Source organism: Lycium barbarum, chromosome 6, assembly GCF_019175385.1.
Source record: "Lycium barbarum isolate Lr01 chromosome 6, ASM1917538v2, whole genome shotgun sequence".
In the NCBI taxonomy this organism is placed as follows: Eukaryota; Viridiplantae; Streptophyta; class Magnoliopsida; order Solanales; family Solanaceae; genus Lycium; species Lycium barbarum.
This window is the reverse complement of record NC_083342.1, coordinates 90061557-90082721: the sequence shown is the minus strand read 5'-3', so window position 1 is coordinate 90082721 and position 21165 is coordinate 90061557. Positions and strand designations below refer to the sequence as shown.

General features: G+C 41.1%; 1 long non-coding RNA gene across 1 annotated transcript; it reads left to right on the top strand.

Moving 5' to 3' along the window:
- The first annotated feature begins 7492 nt into the window (after window positions 1-7492).
- Window positions 7493-13623, top strand: LOC132599798 (uncharacterized). The gene is made up of 3 exons (XR_009567021.1): window positions 7493-7622; window positions 12482-12557; window positions 13362-13623. It is a non-coding gene; the product is annotated as an uncharacterized LOC132599798 (long non-coding RNA).
- Window positions 13624-21165: the final 7542 nt, after the last annotated feature.

Genomic DNA, 21165 nt, shown 5'->3' with positions numbered 1-21165 from the left:
ATACGAAGTCTCACCAAAGGCAAGCCATAACCTACCTAGATTACCGAACCGCAACACCAACAACTCACTCATTTGCCTTGCCCTTCCGCTGAACTTCGGAACCAAAGTAGTCTAAGCATAATCAAATTCTATATTAGAAACCATGAAGAATGATACTAATATTGCTACTATTTCAATTAGGTAAATTCTAACCCTAGAAATTGGGGAAACGGACTCACAAGGGCAAAACGGGAAATTCGAGAGCAAAATACCAAATTAAGTACTAGGTAATCATAACCCAACCACTAATTGTCGATTTAGCTCAAGGATTAGCCTAATTTATGATTTCAAGCAAAACTCCCAAATCGGGTATAAACCCTAAGTCTCCAATTCCGAAATTCAACGCTAAAAGTGGAAGATATATCCTTAATAAGCTTAGGTTAGTTAATATCTAACGTAAACATCACCAATTTATCATTAAAAACCTAGGGACAATGTTCTTCCAAAAACCCCTTTGAACTCCAATCACCATAGGTTTATTAAGGGAAAAAGGGGATCTAACATGAGAGTGGATTAAAGGAAGAATGAAGGAATGAGTAAGATTTACCTCCAAGATTCTCCTTCAAATATCCTTAAGAGCAGTTTCTCCAAGCTAAAATATTGAAATGGGACATAATGAGGGTCTAAGGGTTTTTAATACTACATTAACTTTACAAAACTGCCCGTCACCCTCTTCAGCGGAACTGGGACCGCTCCAGCGGTGCCGCTGCCACGGTGTTGGTGCCTCCAAAGCGGGCACCAGACACCAGAAAACTCCCAAAGTCTCACAATTCGATCTGATTTTCTGACTAGTTCTCGAGGCCATCTGCTCTCATGCCATATACATAGACGCACATAAAAACGCGCTACGAATGCGCCCGTGGCCTTAGAATTCCCAACGGATGTCTCATTGATCGAGTCAACCTCCAATGCCTTAATCCCAACTTCTCCACCCAAGTTCCGGAATGCATCCAAGTGCATTAGGAACCGAACCAAATACAGACACAAGTTCTAAACGACCATCCAAGCCTCTCAGAATCGACAGAATTCCGACAAAGGTTCGTTTGCCCAAAACTCAACTTTGGGTCAATCATTTTTCACTTTAAGCTTATATTTTCACAAAAGTTGTCCGAATCCGGTCTAGGCACCTAGAGAAGCGTGTCAGCGATCCCCTCGGGTCAAAAGTGAGCTAATCAATGCTCGGGAACGAGCAAAAATGCTTAAAAGACTATAACGACTAAACGAGTCATTACATCAGATACCAATTGAACCGTCGCTCTTCCTCGAGCGAAGAAAAGAAAGAAAGTAAGGAAATACCTGAATCGGTGAACAACAGGGGATATCGGCTACGCACGTCGGACTCGGTCTCCCAATTAGCCTCTTCCATTGGATGGTGCTTCCATTGCACCTTCACGGAAGCAATCTTCTTTGACTCAACTTCCGAACCTGCCTATCCAAGATAGCGATAGGCTCCTCCTCATAAGTCAAATTCTTATCAAGCAATATAGAATCCCAACAGACAATGTAGGTACTGTCGGCATGGTATTTCTTCAGCATCGAAACATGAAAGACCGGATGAACTCCCGCCAAGCCTGGCGGCAATGTTAACTCATAAGCTACATCACCGATGCAATCCACAATTTCAAACGGACCAATGTACTTGGGGCTTAACTTGCCCCTCTTACCAAACCTCATAACACCCTTCATGGGTGAAGCCTTCAATAGAACTTGGTCACCAATAACAAACTTCAAAGCCCGAACCTTCCGGTTCGCATGCATCTTTTGCCAACTCTGAGCTGCCACAAGCTTGGCCTGAATAACTCTCACCCTATCAAAAGACTCCCATAATAGATCCGTGCTCCAATGTTGAGCCTCGAACCCATCAAACTAACCAATCGGAGATCTACATCTCCTACCATATAAGGCCTCAAACGGCGTCATGCCAATACTCGAATGATAACTGTTATTATACGCAAACTCTACCAAGGGCAAGTGTTGATCCCAGTGACCACCGAAATCAATAACACACACTCTCAACTTGCCCTTGAGCACCTGAATGGTCTGCTCGGACTGGACATCGGTCTGGGGATGAAAAGATGTACTAAGATCCAATCGAGTACCCAGCTCCTCGTGAAATGCCCTCCAAAATCGAGAAGTGAAGATAAGTACCCCGATCAGATACAACAGAAACAGGAACCCCATGTAATCTCACAATATCCCGAATATACATCTTAGTTAGCTTCTCTGCGGTATAGGAAACTTGAATTGGAACAAAGTGAGCGGACTTCGTGAACCGATCCATTAGCACCCAAATAGAATTAAACTTGCCAAGGGCCTTTGAAAGACCCATGACAAAATCCATGGTAATCCTCTCCCACTTCCACTTGGGAATGGGCATCCTCTGAAGCACCCCACCAGGCCGTTAGTGCTCACATTTTACCTGTTCACAATTTCCACACTTAGCCACAAAATCAACTATATCTCTATTCATCCGACGCCACCAATAGTGCTGTCTCAAGTCTCGATACATCTTAGTTGCCCCCGGATGAATGGAATAGCGAGAGCTAGGAGCCTCAGATAAGATCAACTGAATCAAATCACCAACACGAGGAACGCACACACATCCTCTAATCCTCAGAATGCCCTCAGAATCAATCATGGCCTTCTTGGCCTCACCTCTCGAAACTTTATCTTAGATCTTACTCAACTGAGCATCCTCAAACTGATGAGCCTTGATCCGATCTAAAAAAGATAACCTCGCTTCTATACAGGACAAAATCCTGCCCAGGGCTGAAATATCAAGACGGACAAAATTGTTGGCTAGTGTCTGAACCTCTATGGCCAACGGATGCTCGGAAATAATCAATTCGGCTAAACTCCCCATACTCACTGCTTTGCGACTCAAGGCATCAGCCACCACATTGGCTTTTCCGGGATGATACAGAATAGAGATGTCATAGTCTTTCAGGAGCTCTATCCATCGGCGCTGCCTGGAATTAAGATCTCTCTGGGTAAACACATGCTGAAGGCTACGGTGATTGGTAAAAACCTCACAATAGACACCGTACAAGTAGTGCCTCCAAAGCTTCAAGGCAAAGACTACGACCAACAATTTCAAATCATGGGTAGGGTAATTCTTCTCGTGAACTTTTAACTGACGGGAAGCATTAGCTATCACTCTACCTTCCTGCATCAACACCGCACCCAAAGGGAAGCATCACAATAGATAGCGAAATCTTTACCTTCCACAGCTAGGATCGGGACTATAGTCAAAAGAAGCTTGAGCTTTTGAAAGCTCTCCTCACAATCATCTGTCCACTGGAAGGGAACATCCTTTTAAGTCAATCGGGTCAACAATGATACAATGACAGCATAACCCTTTATAAAGCGACGATAATAACTGGCCAAACCCACAAAGCTACGAATCTTAGTAACAGTAGTGGGCCTCGCCCAACCTCTCACAGCCTCAATCTTCTATGGATCAACCATAATCCCCTCCTTAGACACTACGTGGCCCAAGAATGCCACAGACGCTAACCAGAACTCACACTTAGAAAATTTAGCAAATAGGCTATGTTTCTTCAACAACCCAAGAACAGTACGAAGATGGCTCTCATGCTCCACTCTACTCTTGGAATACACCAAGATGTCATCAATAAACACAATTATAAAGGAATCAAGGAACGACCTAAATATGCCATTCATCAAAGTCATAAATGCAGCCGAGGCATTGGTAAGCCCAAAAGACATCACAAAAAATTCGTTGTGGTCATATCTCATCCAGAATGCTGTCTTCGGAATATCCTCCGCCCTAATCTTCAACTGGTGATAGCCAGAACGCAAATCAATCTTCAAAAACACCGAAGCACCCTGAAGCTAGTCAAACAGATCATCAATACGAGGCATAGGGCAATTGTTCCGGATAGTGACCTTGTTCAACTAGTGGTAATCAATACACATCCTCATGGTCCTATCTTTCTTCTTCACAAATAACACAGGAGCACCCCAAGGGGAGATGCTCGGTCTAATAAACTCCTTGCTCAATAAATTTTGAAATTGTTTTGTAAGCTCCCTCAACTCGGCAGGTACCATCCGATATGGTGGAATGAAAATGGGACGAGTGCCCGAGTCCACACCGATACAGAAATCAATGTCGCGATCGGGTGGCATAATCGGCAAATCCGATGGAAATGCCTCCGCGAACTCGCTCATAATAGGGATAGACTCAAGGTGGAGATGCAACAGTCGTATCACGAACATGTGCCAAATACGCTGAACACCTCTTACTCACTAACTTCTTCGCTCGAAGAAAGGAAATGATCTTCTTCGGAGTGGGACTAGGGGTACCTCTCCACTCAAGCCTAGGAATGCCCGGCATAGCTAAGGTGAGCGTCTTGCCATGACAATCCAAGATCGCATGATAAGGAGAAAGCCAGGTCATACCCAATATAATATCAAAGTCCACCATATTAAGAATCATCAAATCTACCCAAGTGTCGCACCCCATAAAAGTAACCAAACAAGACCGGTAGACTTGATCAACAACCACAGAATCTCTGACCAAAGTAGACACAAGAATAGGTATATATATGCTATCATAAGGCAAATCCCAACCAACAGCATAAAATGCAGATACATACGAATAAGTGGATCCAGGATCAAATAACACAAATGCTGCTCTATGACGGACAGAAATGGTACCTGAGATCACAACATCTGAGGCTTCTGCCTCGGGCTTACCAGGAAATGAGTAACAATGGGCTCCACCACGCCCAGTCTGGGATCCCCCTCTCGCACTCTGAGTACCACCTCTAGCTGGCTGGGACCCACCTCTAGAATCATGGGAAGTACCGCAGCCTAACTGAGCACCGCCTCTCTGAGAAGTCCCACATCGACCACCGGATGATACAGGAGTCGTCGGCGGCTGATAATCCCGCCTAGGTCGGGGAAATCTCCTGGCAACATGCCCAACCTCTCCACAAGAGTAACGGGTAAGAGGAGTCGAGTACTGAAACACGGAACCTGAAGACCCGGATAAAGCAACCCTATCCACTGGTCTGGAGAACGAACTCTCAGGAGCTCTCTGCCTAGGTGGCCCACTAGAGAAAGTCGGTAATGCTGAATACACGGGACGATCGGAATAGGGCTGAGGTGACCTCGAAAATTGATCGACGCCCCTCGTACTAGAACCCTCAAAACTATTAGTCTGACGTGGCCTCTTGTCACCACCACTAAAAGCATGGGCCATAGCGCCCTTAACCATAGAAGCATGCTCGATAATGGACTAGAAGGAAGCCCCCATAGACTCCATCTGAAGGCAAGAAATTTGTAGAGAGCTCACTAGTCCTCCAATAAAGCGCCTGATCATATCGGCCTTAGTAGGGATCAATGGAGTGGAATAACGAGCCAGATAAATAAAACGTGTCACATAGGACTCCAAGGGCATGCCCCTTTGCTCAAGGTGTAAAAACTGCTCCCTACGAGCCTCTGTGAAAGACCGGGGCATATACTTCTCAAGGAAGGCCCGGTAGAACTAAGTCCAAGTCAAAGGAGGAGAACTCTCAGGTCTGTACGTCACGAAATACCTCCACCACGTCTTCGCGTCACCGCGAAACTAGTAAGATATATAATCAACATCGTGGGTCTTCATTATCCCCATATGGTGCAGCACCTTATGCATATCAAGAATAAACTCATAGGAATCCCTAGAAGAAGTACCAGAGAACCTCGATAGCTCTAACTTCCTGAATCTTCCCACCAGGTCCTCATCAACAGCAGTCATAACGATGCCTCCATGGGTCTAATATCCTCACCAGGAGCGAGTATCGCATCAATGCGAGGAGCCATAGCCGCAGCGGGATGTACTACCCTCGTAGGTCCCTGCTCAGGGGTTTGCGTCCCAACCCTAGTCTGTGAACCCCAGTCGGGTTTAGTAACACCCGTTGCCGCCTGCTGGGCATCAAGATGAAGCAATACTCTGGCCATAGTATCATGCATGGCCTGATTAGAAGTAACCTTAGGTTGTTTGAGCTGGAGCCACATCCTCGGGCTCAGGGGACGGAGATCTCTCTCGGCGCTGTCCTACTGTCGGAGCTCTACCCCTGGCTGGGGCAATCCCGCAGCCTCTCGCTCTACCGCACCCTCTGGTTGTCGCTCGCCCTTGGGTGCCAGCCGTAGCTACGGGCTCTGGCACCTGACCTCGGGCCATAGTAGATCGAGTCTTCACCATATGTGAGAGAAGAGATAAGAGTCAGATATTAATTTGATCTTTCCAGATACCAATTTGAATAAAATAGCATGACGGAAAGAAAGGAAGTGAGATTTCTTAAATGTCCTATAGCCTACCGCAGATAAGTACGGAGCTCATCGTACCGATGCACGAGAATATATTAGACACGCTCTTGTATTAAAGACCGGGTAACCTAGGGCTATGATACCAACTTGTCACGATCCATTTTGCTTAGGCTGTGCGGGCACTTACCTTTTCACCTCGGTAAGCGAACCCTTAACCCAACAATGAATAAATACACGAAAGAATGAATTTAAGACAGCAGAATAGAATAAATACGTAAGTCTCACGATATATCTATATATAAGTACTAGAAAGTGCGAAAGACAATAAACACCCCCCGGGTCTAGTCTGAATAATACAAGAGCATCTAGGGAGAATAGTACAATCTGGAATACGAATACACAATTGTCTATGTCTCTGAAATAAAAGTAAGACATATGATAGGAAAGTCTTCAGGATCAACGGACACCATGCTCAGCCTAAAAACTAGAGAGAAAGCCGAAATATCGATCAGCCACGGGTCACAGAAGTGGATCCAACCTGGTACTCTGCATTCATAAAAGAATGCAGCAAGTGCAGGTCAGTACAAACAACAGTATTGGTAGGCATTGTTGACACCTAATTTTCACCACATATGACGCGATTTTAATTCTCAAAATTCCCGAGTCAAAGACGGAGCGAGGATTCACCTTCAAAATTAAAATTTCAAAAATTCAGAGAAAATTGCAAAAAATTGACATTTAATTATTATTCTGTAAAAATTGATAATTGCAAGAAAATTATGAGTTATTTACTTTCATAAATATAATTCAAAAATAAAATGCGTATCCTGCTCAGTCTAACTCGGAAAAATTGTTAATTAAGACGACGTATGAATTACGATTTATTTTTTACCGCACTTTTCGCATGCTTAAATATTCTCCGGAACTATATCAATATTAGGCTTGTTTTGAAGCTAATATTTTAAATTTACAAGGTTTAAATTTTTATCTGCCTAAATAAATATTTTTATACGCGTATTTTAATACTTAGTTTTATTTTAACTTAAAATGGAGGAGGGTTGAATTTAACCCTTTTAAAACTGGGGGGGGGGGGTACTTATAAAAAAAATAGGGGTGGAAGTTTATTAAAATAAACATTCCACCCCCACCCCCAACTTTCATTTCCCACCCCGACTTTCTTTCTCTTCCACCAGGCGATTTGCACGACTTTAGGGTTCTTCCATGGCGGCGATGCCATGGCGTTTCACGACCATTTTTGGCCAGATTTATGAGGTCTTTCATGCCCAGTCATGAACTCTTACGTTTTCCAGGTTCAATTTCGTATAATTTTAATTACCAGTCGCGATTTGGGTTTTTCTTTAGGATGTTACTTAGATTTCCTCTTGTGCGTGGTTACCATGGGCAGGGCCATGAGCCTTTAGCCAGCTTGTGCGCCGTGCACACTTGAATGAGGGAATCTAGGGAAATTTCCTAGAAATTCCCTCAGATTGGGTACTATTTTAGGGGTTTATATCCTATTTTAGCTGTTGAATGTACTGGTTTTTTGTCCTATTAATGACTAGGTGTACTATCCTAGTATTTTGCTGATTTCTTGGATTTTATTTTTTGATTTTAGGATATAAGTTCATTATTTTGTGTGATATGTAAAATTCTGGTTGGTTGAGGTACGAATTAGTACGAAAATTAGCTGGAATTTTGTTGGAATTTTACTGGAGTTTTTGAATTTTGAATGAGGGTTTCAAATTGGGGGGAATTCGGTGGTAAGTGGGATTTCCTTCCCATTTTTGTTCCTTAGACCTATTTTTGTTCCTATAAATAGAGAGAAGTGACCATAAGAGGGGTCTTATTCCTTTTGGGAGTTTTTTTTTTTTTTGAGAAAATCTGAAGTAAAAAAAAATCTCTCTTATCTCCAAATATATTCCATACATAAACCACCTATATACATAGCCTATATACTATATTATATCACTACTAGATATACAACAGCACTACAATATATGTATCCTATTTAGACTACTCTAGATATACTAATAAAAGAAAAGGTTGATTTCTAAGGGCTTTAGTGTTGGTGCTGAAGTTGTGATTTGATCCCTATTGATTTGATCTTTTGGTTGCCCCATAGAAAGGTACTATCTTATTCTAGTTTTTTTTTCCTTCAAATTTATTGTTTCAATTTATTTGATGCATTGTCTGCCTATATGTGATTCTAAAGTCATTTTAAGATTCCATTTAAAGAACTTAGTGTTTGTATCTGTTTATATGTGATTTTAAATCTTTTTGGTATAAGTCTTGTTTTGTTATTGTTTCATCAAAAGTTTAAGGCTGCCATGATATAACATGGGCATAATGAAGTTTAAAAAGGGAAAAGAAAGATTCTTTAGCAGTTAACTACTGAGCATTAAGGTTTACTAGGTTAAAATAAGTTATGTGTTCACTTTGAATCTTGTTTATTGCCTCATATGTTAGTCCTAAAAGGCTGGAAAGGAAATTTTTATTTCCTTACATTCAGTTGTTGTTTCTGTGTTTCCTGAATATCTTTTGGTCCTGTCATGGTTACCTAGTTTTCGTTCTAGTTGTTGGATGGTTCTTAATAGAGTGTGGATTACCTTGTTAGTTTTGTGAGGGACTGTCATATGCTTATTATCTAAAACTGCTTAAAGCCCTAAAGAAAGCCTGTTTTCTTGTGTGCATTAATCATTAGTTAAGTCCTAGTTCAAATGGTAACTTGAAAGTGATATGAGCATCTCTGAGATGGTTAAGTGATCATCCAAATAAAACTGGCTTCAAAAGAATGAAATTAAGGCTTTATTCCCTTTTTAAAAAAATAACTTGTTCATGTACACCTCTGTTTCTTTTTGAATCTGCCTTGTGTGTTAACTTCCATGATCTCCTAGGACTACTTAAAATGGAGAAAATAACTTTGAAGGATCAATATATTATGCTTATACCCTTATTCATGTATATTTGAACTTAAAAGGTGTTAAACTCCTGCTTGTTTGGTATTATGGATGTTAGAATGTGTTTTCATCCCTTTGGGATTATTTTCTTTCCAAACCTGTGAAGAATGACTTCCTAAACCCTTGATTTTATTTTATTTGACTTGAATAACATGTTAAGACTATAAGAAAGGAATTCTTTGTCTGCTTTTATAACTATTTGCCTTATTTGATATGCATTTGACATTCTTTGACTTGCCTAGACATCTGAAAGTTGGAAATGACCTTGTACATTTGTTTGAGGGACACTAGAATGCTTAAATGTGAATTGGAGACTTTAAAAAGAAGAATTTGTCTAAAAGTAAAGAACTGGATAGGTCTCTAATTTGTCCAACTAGTTTATTAGAGGGATTTGATTATCTTTAGTCTTGTGTATGCATTAACCTTCTACTTGAGCCATTGCTAATATGTTCTGATGAGAATGCCTTGGCCATATAAGTTCTACGTATGCTCTTTGTTTGCCATATCATGTTGACACTCACTCAGATAAAAACAAAAAGTCTAACCCCCAAAAACATGGATTCTGGAGACTGAGCATTAGTGATGGTTCATGACTTTCCTGCCTTCTTTTCTTATGACTGACCCTGCAACTTGCATATGCTATTCTGTTGACTGTAATACTCTTGAGTGTATCACTTTGTGGCCTAGGGCAGTGACATGAACCTCCTTTAGAACTTATAGAACTTATAATTATTTTCAATGTGAACTAACCATCAATTGTGACTTACTTTAGCCCTACTTGCCTCATGTTTATTCCTAAAGATAGTCTTATATTCCTCCCTACTCTTGTGGATTTTCTGGTTCTGATTTGACTTACATCATTAGTTGAACTCTATTTATGATTCCTGTATTTGTGATTGATTCTGTTTTGTTCAAATCTAGAAGTAAAGGGTTGAGGATAATAGCTTAAGGCTCTGTCCTAATTTTCTTTGTAGGACTGCTTGTATGTTAAAGCAATTTTGTGATAAACTAAGTCTCTATGACTTCCTGATGAACCTAAGCTAAGATATAGAGACTTAAGGGGACCATGGCAAAGTTATACCCTGCAACACTGGGCACTTTGAGTTTACTATGAATCTAATGATCATGTCTTGTCATCCCTTTACTATATATGATACAAAAACTAGTCCTAAGTCATTTTACAACTTGATTTATGGCTAAATGAACTTACAGTTTCTTTGTGGAGATGACCTTAGGCCATGTTTGGAAGTTGATTTGTAATTTGAAACTCTAGAAATTGCTTAAGTGTCATTACTGTTTTGAAATAAGGAATAAAATGAGTATATGATCCACTAAAATTGGCTGAGTGTACCTACAGGTTTGAAGTGAGGTTGATAGCCTATAGGACCCTAAGATTACAAATAGTTGACATGAGAGTTAAAATGGATACTTATGTTGTTAAAATGAAGCCTAATCAATTCTTAAATGCTTTATGTGTGCTTAGTTGAAGTATCAAGGGTTGAAATAACAAAAGATTAGACATTCCTTGTTTGTTTGATACATATTCTGTTTTGAATCGTCTAAGTCATATAGAGGTTTAAAAGAGCTTATTTTTTACCTTGAAGTGGCAAATGGCTACTACGTTTTATCTTGAAATTTGCACTGTCTTGAATCCATTTGGCTTGTCTTAGAGAAAAAACTGAGTTTGCTACTTGCTAAATAAGACTTAAATTGACTAAAATTGTAAGAAAACAAACATGTTGACTTAAAGATTAGAGATTGTGTTATTGCTTGCAATTTTGCTTATTTTTTCTCAAAACTAAAAAATGGAAACTGCGTGATATTCTCTTGTGCTAAGGCTGATCTTTATGCTTCTTGTTAAGTTTTTGTAGTGCAACTTGAATGGGCTATTGAATGTAGAGTTATGAGTCTTATTTCTACACACCATTGATTACTAAGCTGGCCTAATTAATAAATTGCCAAAACTGTAAAAGTAGCTTTAAACCTCTTGTGAAAGTATGCATGCTTTGGTTCACCTGATTGCTTGCCCTTGACCCTATACTTAGATGAAGTTTCCATGTTAGTGATCAAGGCTTGATTAATAAATTGGTCACTTTGGTTTGTTTTAATTTAGCCTGATCTGTGCCTAGGGACTTTGTGTGCACCATTGTTAAATCTTTGGTATCCCTGAATTCCTGAAAGATGTGTTGAATTTAGTTGGTAAACCTTTCTGGTGGTTTGGTGATTGTTTAAGTTAGACTAGTAAGAACCTAATTACAAGTTTCCTTTTATAAAAGAAGTAAAGAAGAGAAAGTCTGCCAAAAAACTAGATTGGTACTGTCCTATTCTAGTCTAATTGACCATGTTTTGACTGCAACAATCGCTCTTTGCATTAGTATTTTGAAGCTGGTTCATGAGGAACTTATGTCTTGTTTGAAGTTGTTTATTTCCTCCCTTTCTTGTGTTGGCTAGACTGCCCCTTGATGCCTCTACTTGAATTTATTCTTGACTGAGTATTTGCCTTAATTGTTAGTTGAATATTGAGTAGTATAAACTTTGAAAAAACCCTTTAGCTATTGCTGGGAAAATTGTGGTATTTGGGAGAGGAGTGTATAGCGTATATCTAGTGTATATGAGGGTATGTCCCTTTGAAGGATTTTGCTCTATATATACAATCCCATCACCTAGTATATCATGTATATCGTGGTTTAAAACATAGAAAAATTTGAGATAAAAAAGCAGTGGTATATCTGTGGTATATCATGTATATTACCTTCTATACTTAAGAAATTTTCAGTCTGGGCTTGTTATTTGGGCCTATCATCCGTGTGTGGTTATTATTCTGGTTATTTATGGGCATGTTGCATGCTTGGGTTGTTTTCCGTTATTCTGCCGTTTCTAAGTATTAAGTGGGCTTGGCCCAAAGCTGATGTAATTCATTTTTGGGCATTGTAATAATCATTATAGCTTTTATTTTTGTACTTAGTTAATTTATGAATGTATACTAATGTCATGTATGTCCTTTACCTCACTATCATCCAAACCCGTTGGTGGGCCCCAATGCTTTCTGATGTATAATTTTTTTTTTAAATGAGCATAACCCCATTAATACCTAATTATAATAGAATCCCTCTTACCTAATTTTTAAAACTTGTGTCCTAAATTCTTAAATAAATAACTCAAAAGTCCCTTTTAATTCCATCCCCCTACTCACTTAGTGTTATGATTTCTAGACTTTGAACATTCTGAAGCTTTGCGAAAGGGGAAAACTGTTGCAGAATAATTGCATTGTTCCAGTTCGGTTACGAGGTAGGTTACGGTTTACTTGAGTTAGACTTTGGTTAGTTGATTGTATATGTAATGAAGTTGATAGGAGAAAGTATGATCTAGTTGGTGTGAATTCTGATTATGTGGGCTTGTTGTCATTTCTTCATATACCAAAACTTGAGATGAAATTGTGTTTTAAAAAGAAAGGAGTCAATATATACTCTTCTCGTTGATTGAGATGGTTTCATATTCAAGCTGTGTTGAGTGAATTTATCTTAGTCTTGTTATGACTTGTGGCATGGTGCCTTGTATTCATTGACATTGATAGTATTGACTGTTGGACTGGAAATACGTTGAGATTCATATTGTGATCAGATATAGAGATATAAATATATATAAATACATATTTGATAGGGTGTGAGGATGTGGCCTAGTTATGGGCTCGTCATCTGAGGCCAGTTTCAGAGCGAGTGGTATATGGACACCATGGGTCCTCTGCAGGTCATGACTATTTGGGAAAACAGTACCATTTAGCATGTGTGTACACAGTTGAGATACTTTCATTATTTTATTGCATTGCATTGGACTCATGTTATTTCTGTTGTTGGCTGATGACAGATCTTATATCAACTCGGTGATTGATTGATTGATAGCTGGATTTATCTTATTCCTGTATTGGCTGATTTCTGTTGATGGCATTATTTGGTTATGTGTTGTTGTGCATATCTGCCTAACTTATTGATTTCATGAAGTATACATGATACTAATCTTAGTCGGCCTATGATATCTACAGGTACATAGTGCTTGTACTGACACTACCTTACTGCACTTTTTATTTAAGTGCAGATTGTGTGCCAGAGACATCTTCCAGACCTCATATGTAGCGTGAGGCCAGTTCCCGATTAGATCCGAGGGTGAGCAACTATCCATGTCATGCCGCCTGAAGATCTTCTCTTATTTGGATGTCTACTTTCATTCCAGACATTTAGGATTATTTTAGACAGTTATTTCATTCATTAGATAGCTTTATGTTTTAGAGTCCTTGTACGATGACTTTCGGATCTTTGGGGTTGTAATAATTAGGACTTCTGCACTTATTTTATTTATGGCAATGATTTTTAGACTTATTATTGATTTATTTATGGCAATGATTTTTAGACTTATTATTGATTTATTTCTGGTCATTAATTTATAATTGTTCAAATGAATAAGGAAAGGGGTTAAGGTGATTGTTCACCCACTAGGGGATTTGTGTGGGTGCCACTCACGGCTATTTGGGTTATGACAAAAGGTCATAATAACTTATAAATATATTTCTATGCAGGTAACAAAAACAATTAAAAAATAGAGGCAAATTTTTAAGAATGGTTTATTTATACTGTAAATGAATTTTATTATAATTTAAGAAATATTCCATTAGTGACAACCATTTGTTTATTTATATAAACAATAGATAATAAGAGAGAAGTGAAACTTAAATATACATACATATATACATACTTACTGCATATAATATTGAAATAACAATCATATAAAATAGCATTAGATTTTGTCACAAATTCATAAAAGTATTATTTTACTTATAATGTTAATGAGCTTATATAAGAATCTATAAATATCTAGATTAAAAATATAAATATAATATATAATATAAAAATGTATTACATAAATGGAGGATTAAAAAAACAAGGGTGAATAGTCATTACATTGGATAAAGGGGGAAGAATGTCTATAGTTCAAAGTTGGGAGGCTTGATTTTTAAAGTAAAGTTGGGGGGTGAAAATTATTTTCACCCATTTAGTTTATGAACGACATTAGTAGATGATATCGCAATACACAACTAGAATCACCATCAATTTAGATTGTGAAAACTTGAACCTAGAGTTCTTGAAAACTAACAGGAGTGGTATAATCATTAACCTTTGGTGATGGAATTCAATGTGGATTTCAACCTTTCGGTGCTTAATGAGTGATTTTGCATGGAGCATATAACATTCAAAGAGAAGAAACTAAGGTGAGTTGGAGACAATGCTTTTATTAAAGTTGTCTTCTCGCAAAGTGTATACGGTAAAAACCGGATATACGCAAGACCGGTGAGATCGGGGACCGGAGATAAGAAGAGACAGGCATGACCACCGAGTCTTCCCTTAGAACTAGTGGAATTGCACCGGCTGCGGCTGACCTGAGAAAAGTGAAGCAAATATGTTTGGTCCGGTATCTCCGAACCAAACTCCGCATCACCGCCAGTCCAGTTTCTCCATGACCGAGTTGATTGTGGTCGTTGGTCCGGTTTCTCCATGACCAAGTTGATTGTGGCCGTTGGTCCGGTTTCACCATGACCAAGTTGATTGTGGCCGTTGGTCTGGTTTCACCATGACCAAGTTGATCGTGGTCGTTGGTCCGGTTTCTCCATGACCAAGTTAATCATGGCCGTTGGTCCGGTTTCAGTATGATCGAGTTGATCGTGGTCGTTAGTCCGGTTAATCAGTTGCAAAATCGCCACGCGTCAACATCGTTCTATCACATTGTACCGACAACCGTACGGGTGTCAGACCGTACGGCCCAACCTTATCCTTTTAAGGTTTACTTTATTCTAACAAGGCTTTATGTTGTATGCAAGGCCCATAAGGCAAAACTATAAAACGGAGGCATTACCCTACTTTTAAGGGTTAGCTTTTTGAGATCTAGAGCATTGTAATAGCAAATCAAAATATCATTTTTCTCCTTGGCCCGAATCAGTGGAATATTATTGTCTTTAGCTTAATCTTCTAACATCATTTACTTGATCATCCATAGCAACGTATTTATTCAAGTTATTAACGCATATATTCATATAGACAAACCATTGCACACGAATCCATATATATATTCCACGAAAAACCAAAATAGATTAAAGTTTGCCCACATATCATATACCTCACTTACAAATTCAATTGATTACCTAAATTCGGGGTAAACAGTTTGGTGCCCATCGTGGGGCTAGGATAATAGTGGTCTTTTAATCTTTGGCTTCTCTCTCTTACCCGTTAAGACTAAAGAATCTTTTGTTCATCTCTGTGAAAACGGACCAAATGGCAAGCAGTGGACAATCTGGTCACGTCAAAAACAACGACATTGTGGCCGAAAATGAGAACAGTGGGTTACGGGGCTTACTAGCAGATCCCATCGACCCAAACTCCCTTGATTCGAGGGAGGGCCTCAACCGGCAGAACACCGTGAACCAGGAGAATGCCGCCCAGCCTGCCACTGATCCCTTAAATACTTACAATTCAATTACTTTGTCCCGGGCACAAGGCCGGAAAGTGTCTGACACCCCGGATGATATTACCTTACGTTTAATTTTTGAAATGTTGCAAGAACAAAGAGAAGCTATTGCCGAGCAAAGAGTCGCAATAGCCCAGTTTCAAATCAAAAATGATGAAATGGCCCCCGAGAGGACGAAACACGGATGATCAAGAGTAATAGGCCCGGAGCTGGTTCATCCACCGAGGTTCTGAATGCTCGAAACATTGGCGAAGCGGGTAGACTCAACTGAGAAGAGGGTGGAAACATATAACTCTCGGGTGGACCATATCCCGGGGGCTCCACCTATTATGAAAGGATCGGATTCAAAGAGGTACATTCAAAGGCCTTTTCCTCCGAGTGCGGCTCCAAAATTGATCCCGAAGAGGTTCAAAATGCCGGATATCCAGAAGTATGATGGCACAACGGACCCGCAGGAACACGTGACTTCATACACCTGTGCCATAAAAGGCAACGACGTCGAAGAGGATGAAATTGAATCCGTGTTGTTGAAAAATTTTGGGGAAACTCTGTCGAAGGGAGCATTGACTTGGTACGATCATCTGTCTGAGCATTCAATCACTTCTTTCGAAATGCTTGCACATGAATTCATAAAAGCTCATGCCGCTGCCAAAAAGGTGCAGGCCCGTAAGGCGGATATTTTTCGTATAGCCCAAAGGGATGATGAGTTATTATGTGAATTTGTCAACCAATTCCAAAGGGAACAGATGGATCTCCCTCCGGTTCCGGAGGAATGGGCTGCCCAAGCTTTTACCAAAGGGCTTAATCCTCGAAGCTCGACGACCTCGTTCAAGCTAAAAGCAAAACTTGCTGGAATACGAGGCTGTGACCTGGGCTGATGTTCATAACAGGTATTAATCAAAGATCCAGGTGGAGGATGACCAACTTGAGCTCCCCCCAAGACCTGTAAATATGAGCAAAAGCTTTGAGAGACCGAGGAAAAATTACGAGCCGGAGTCAAGACCATCGAGGGAAAGATACAGGCTGTACTCTCATTCAGAAAAGCCAAGCTTCAGGTCGGAAAAATCGAGGGTTGGTCCCAGCCAATTCTCCAGTCGGGGTGATAAACGGACCAAGCAGCCATCGAACAGCCGTGGTCTGTCATTTAGAAATGATGTCGGGAGCTCGGCTACCAACAGAGACCTGCTGAGGATATCGGAGTACAACTTCAGCATCAACACCTCGGATCTCGTCTCGGCCATAGGCCGTATCGCAGAAGCAAGATGGCCGAGACCATTGAGATTGGATCTCGGTCAGTAGGACCCGAACGTGATATGTGAATACCACGGAACCCATGGGCACAGAACTGAAGACTCTCGCCAATTGAGAGAGGAAGTGTCCCGGTTACTGAAAAATGGTCACCTACGTGAATTCCTGAGTGAGCGAGCTAAAGGCCACTACAAGGAAAGAGAGTCAAACAAACGGGCTGAACCGGTGGAACCTCAGCATATAATCAACATGATAATCGGGGGGTGGATGCGCCCCGAGGCCCGGTGATGAAACAGACAAAGGTTTCCATTGTACGTGAGAAGCGCAGCCGGGATTACATGCTCGAAGGTTCCATCTCCTTCAGCAACGAGGATGCAAAAGGCATCATTCAACCGCACAATGATGCTGAGACTACTCAATCAGATCGTACCTGTGACTCGAGTACTCAGTGGGTTTAATATGGCGAGTGAAACCATGAAGGGGGAGATTTATTTGCCGGTCAATATTGACGGCACCATTCAGCAGACGGTGTTCTATGTCATCAAAGGAGAGATGAAGTATAATGCTTTGCTCGGTAGACCATGGACACATAGCATGAGGGCTGTCCCATCGACTTACATCAGCTGCTCAAATTCCCAACACCGGAGGGGGTAAAAACCATCCGAGGAGAACAACCCGCTGCAAGGGAGATGTTTGCGGTTGAGGAAGCGCCACTCATTCCCAAAAAAATGAATCTGAAAGAGGACGAGCCAATCGGTGGCAAGGACTCTAAATAGAAACTAAAGTGTACGGGTTCGATAATAGAGCAGCAGGGGTCGGACCCGGGGTATGAAGAAGATGATTTCGGAAGACCTAGATCTTTCATCATACCGGATGACTGAGATGCAACCAAGTCTACAGTGGAGGAGCTGGAACAAGTCGTCTTGTTCGAATATCTACCGGATAGAAAGGTATACCTGGGCACGGGGTTAACCTCGGAGCTCAAGAACAAGTTAATTAAGTTTCTTCAAGATAATGTCGATTGCTTCGCATGGTCCCATATAGATATGACAGGTGTGCCACCGGAAGTAACAACTCACAAGCTTAGCCTCGACGGGAGATTTCTCCCGATGAAGCAGAAACGGAGGCCTATGGCAGAACTGAAGCACACCTTCGTAAAGGATGGGGTAACAAAGCTTTTGAAAATAGGCTCTATTCAGGAGGTAAAATACCTGGATTGGCTGGCTAACGTAGTGGTGGTGCCGAAAAAAGGAAATAAATTTAGAATGTGCGTTGATTATAAGGATTTAAACAAAGCATGCCCGAAGGATTCATTTCTGATGCCTCACATCGATAGAATGATCGATGCAATGGCCGGCTATGAGATGTTGAGTTTTCTCGACGCTTACTCCGGGTATAACCAAATCCGGATGCACCCGGAGGATTAAGAGAAAACATCCTTTATTACCCGGTACGGGACTTACTGTTACAATGTCATGCCCTTCGGATTAAAAAATGCCGGTGCAAACTTACGAATGCCTAGTTAATGGGATGTTCGAAGAACAGATAGGAAAAACAATGGAAGTTTATATTGATGACATGGTTATCAAGTTCTTGGAAATAGAGGACCATTTAAAACATTTGCAGGAAACCTTCGATGTGCTCTGTAAATACAACATGAAGCTTAACTCGGAGAAATGTGCCTTCAGTGTCCAGTCGGGCAAGTTCTTGGGTTTCATGGTGTCCAACCGAGGGATTGAAATTAACCCAGACAAAATCAAAGCAATCGAGGATATTGAGGTGGTAAATAACGTCAAAAGAGTGCAAAGACTTACCGAAAGGATAGCAGCGCTGAGTCGGTTCATATCGAGGTCTTCGGATAAAAGCCACCATTTATTCTCCTTATTAAGGAAGAAGAATGACTTCGTTTGGACACCGGAATGCCAAAAAGCATTGCAAGAATTGAAAAGGTACTTGTCCAGCCCACCTCTACTGCACACACCGAAAGTGGACGAACAGTTGTTTCTCTATCTTGCCGTATCCGAGGTAGTAGTAAGTGGTGTTTTGGTCCGAGAAGAATCAGGTACGCAATTCCCTATATATTATGTGAGTAGAACTTTAGGGGATGCGGAGACCCGTTATCCCCACCTTGAAAGTTAGCATTGGCATTGGTAAGTGCTTCTAGAAAACTCAAACCCTACTTTCAATGCCATTCAATATGCGTAGTGACTACTTACTCTCTAAAGAACATCATGCATAAACCGAAATTATCGGGTAGACTAACTAAATGGGCTGTAGAGATTAGCGGATATGATATCGAATATAAGCCTCGGATGGCCATTAAGTCCCAAATTTTGGCCGATTTCGTGGCAGATTTCACTCCGGCCATGGTCCCCGAGGTTGAGAAAGAACTTCTGCTAGCCTCAGTAAGAGCTTCGGGTATTTGATCGTTACACACGGACGAGGCCTCGAACCTCAGAGGTTCCGGGCTAGGAAACGTCCTTAGCACTCCCGCCAGGGATGCCATTCGACAATCCATTAGAACTATTAAATTGACTAATAATGAAGCCGGGTATGAGGCTATGATTGCAGGTTTGGAATTAGCTCGGAGTATGGGGGCCGAAATAATTGAAGCAAAATGCGACTCTATCTTGGTCGTTAACCAGGTAAATGGCGTCCTCGAGGTTAATGACGAACGGATGCAAAGGTATCCGGAAAACATCCAAGTGATACTACACCGGTTTAAAGAATGGACCATGCAGCATGTATCCAGGGAGCAGAACAGCGAAGCCGATGCATTGGCCAATTTGGGCTCTTCAGTCGAATGGGAAGAAATTAACCCCGACACCATGGTACAGTTAATGAATCCGGCGATAGAAACCGGGCATGATGAAATAAACACGATGGGTCTAACATGGGATTGGCGCAACAAGTACGTCGACTACTTGCAGGATGGAAAGCTCCCGAGTGACCCAAAAGAATCACGATCACTGAGGACAAAAGCAACACGATTCTGCTTAGTGGACGACCAATTATATCGACGGTCTTTCTTCGAGCCCTTGGCCAAATGTTTGGGTCCCGAAGAAACCGAGTATGTTATGAGAGAAGTCCACGAGGGGACCTGCGGAAATCACTCCGGTGCATAAGCATTAGTCCGAAAATTATCAAAGCCGGTTATTATTGGAACCAGATAGAGGAAGATTCGAAGAATTTTGTCCGGAAATGTGATGGGTGTCAAAGACATGCCCCAATGATTCACTAACCGGGGGAGTTGCTACACTCGGTGATGTCACCTTGGCCCTTCATGAAGTGGGGAATGGACATTGTTGGTCCACTGCCATGGGCACCAGGTAAAGCCCGTTTTATTTTGTTTATGACTAACTATTTCTCTAAATGGGTTGAAGCGCAGGCCTTCGAAAAGATTAGGGAAAAGAAAGTTATTGACTTCATATGGGACCACATTATCTGTCGTTTCGGTATCCCAGCCGAGATACCTTGTGATAATGGTCCTCAGTTCGTTGGAAGCAAAGTCAATGATTTCCTCGAGGGGTTGAAGATCAAGAAAATTGTATCAACTCCGTATCACCCAAGTGCAAACAGACAGGCAGAATCCACAAATAAAAAAATAATTCAAAATCTAAGGAAAAGACTTGAAACATCGAAGCATCACTAGAGGGAGGTGCTCCCGGAAGTATTGTGGGCTTACAGAACCATAACAAAATCAAGCACATGAGAAACACCTTTCTCGTTGGTCTACGGGGCTGAAGCCCTCATCCCCGTAGAAGTTGGTGAACTGAGTCTCTGGTTCAGATACGCCACCGGTGAATCAAACGACGAGGCCATGGCCATAAAACTCGACCTCACGGATGAACTTCGCGAAAATGCGTTGGTCTGAATTGCAGCCCAGAAACAGAGAATGGAAAGGTACTACAACCAGAGGGCCAATTTTCGACATTTCCAAGTTGGGGACTTAGTGCTTCGGAAAGTAACTTTGAACACCAAGAATCCCAACGATGGTAAGTTGGGTCCGAACTGGGAAGGGCCGTACAAGATAACCGAAATAACGGGTAAAGGGTCGTATCAGCTGGAATCCATGGATGGCCAACGGTTGCGCAATAACTGGAACGTGGCACATTTGAAGAGATACTACTGCTAAGGT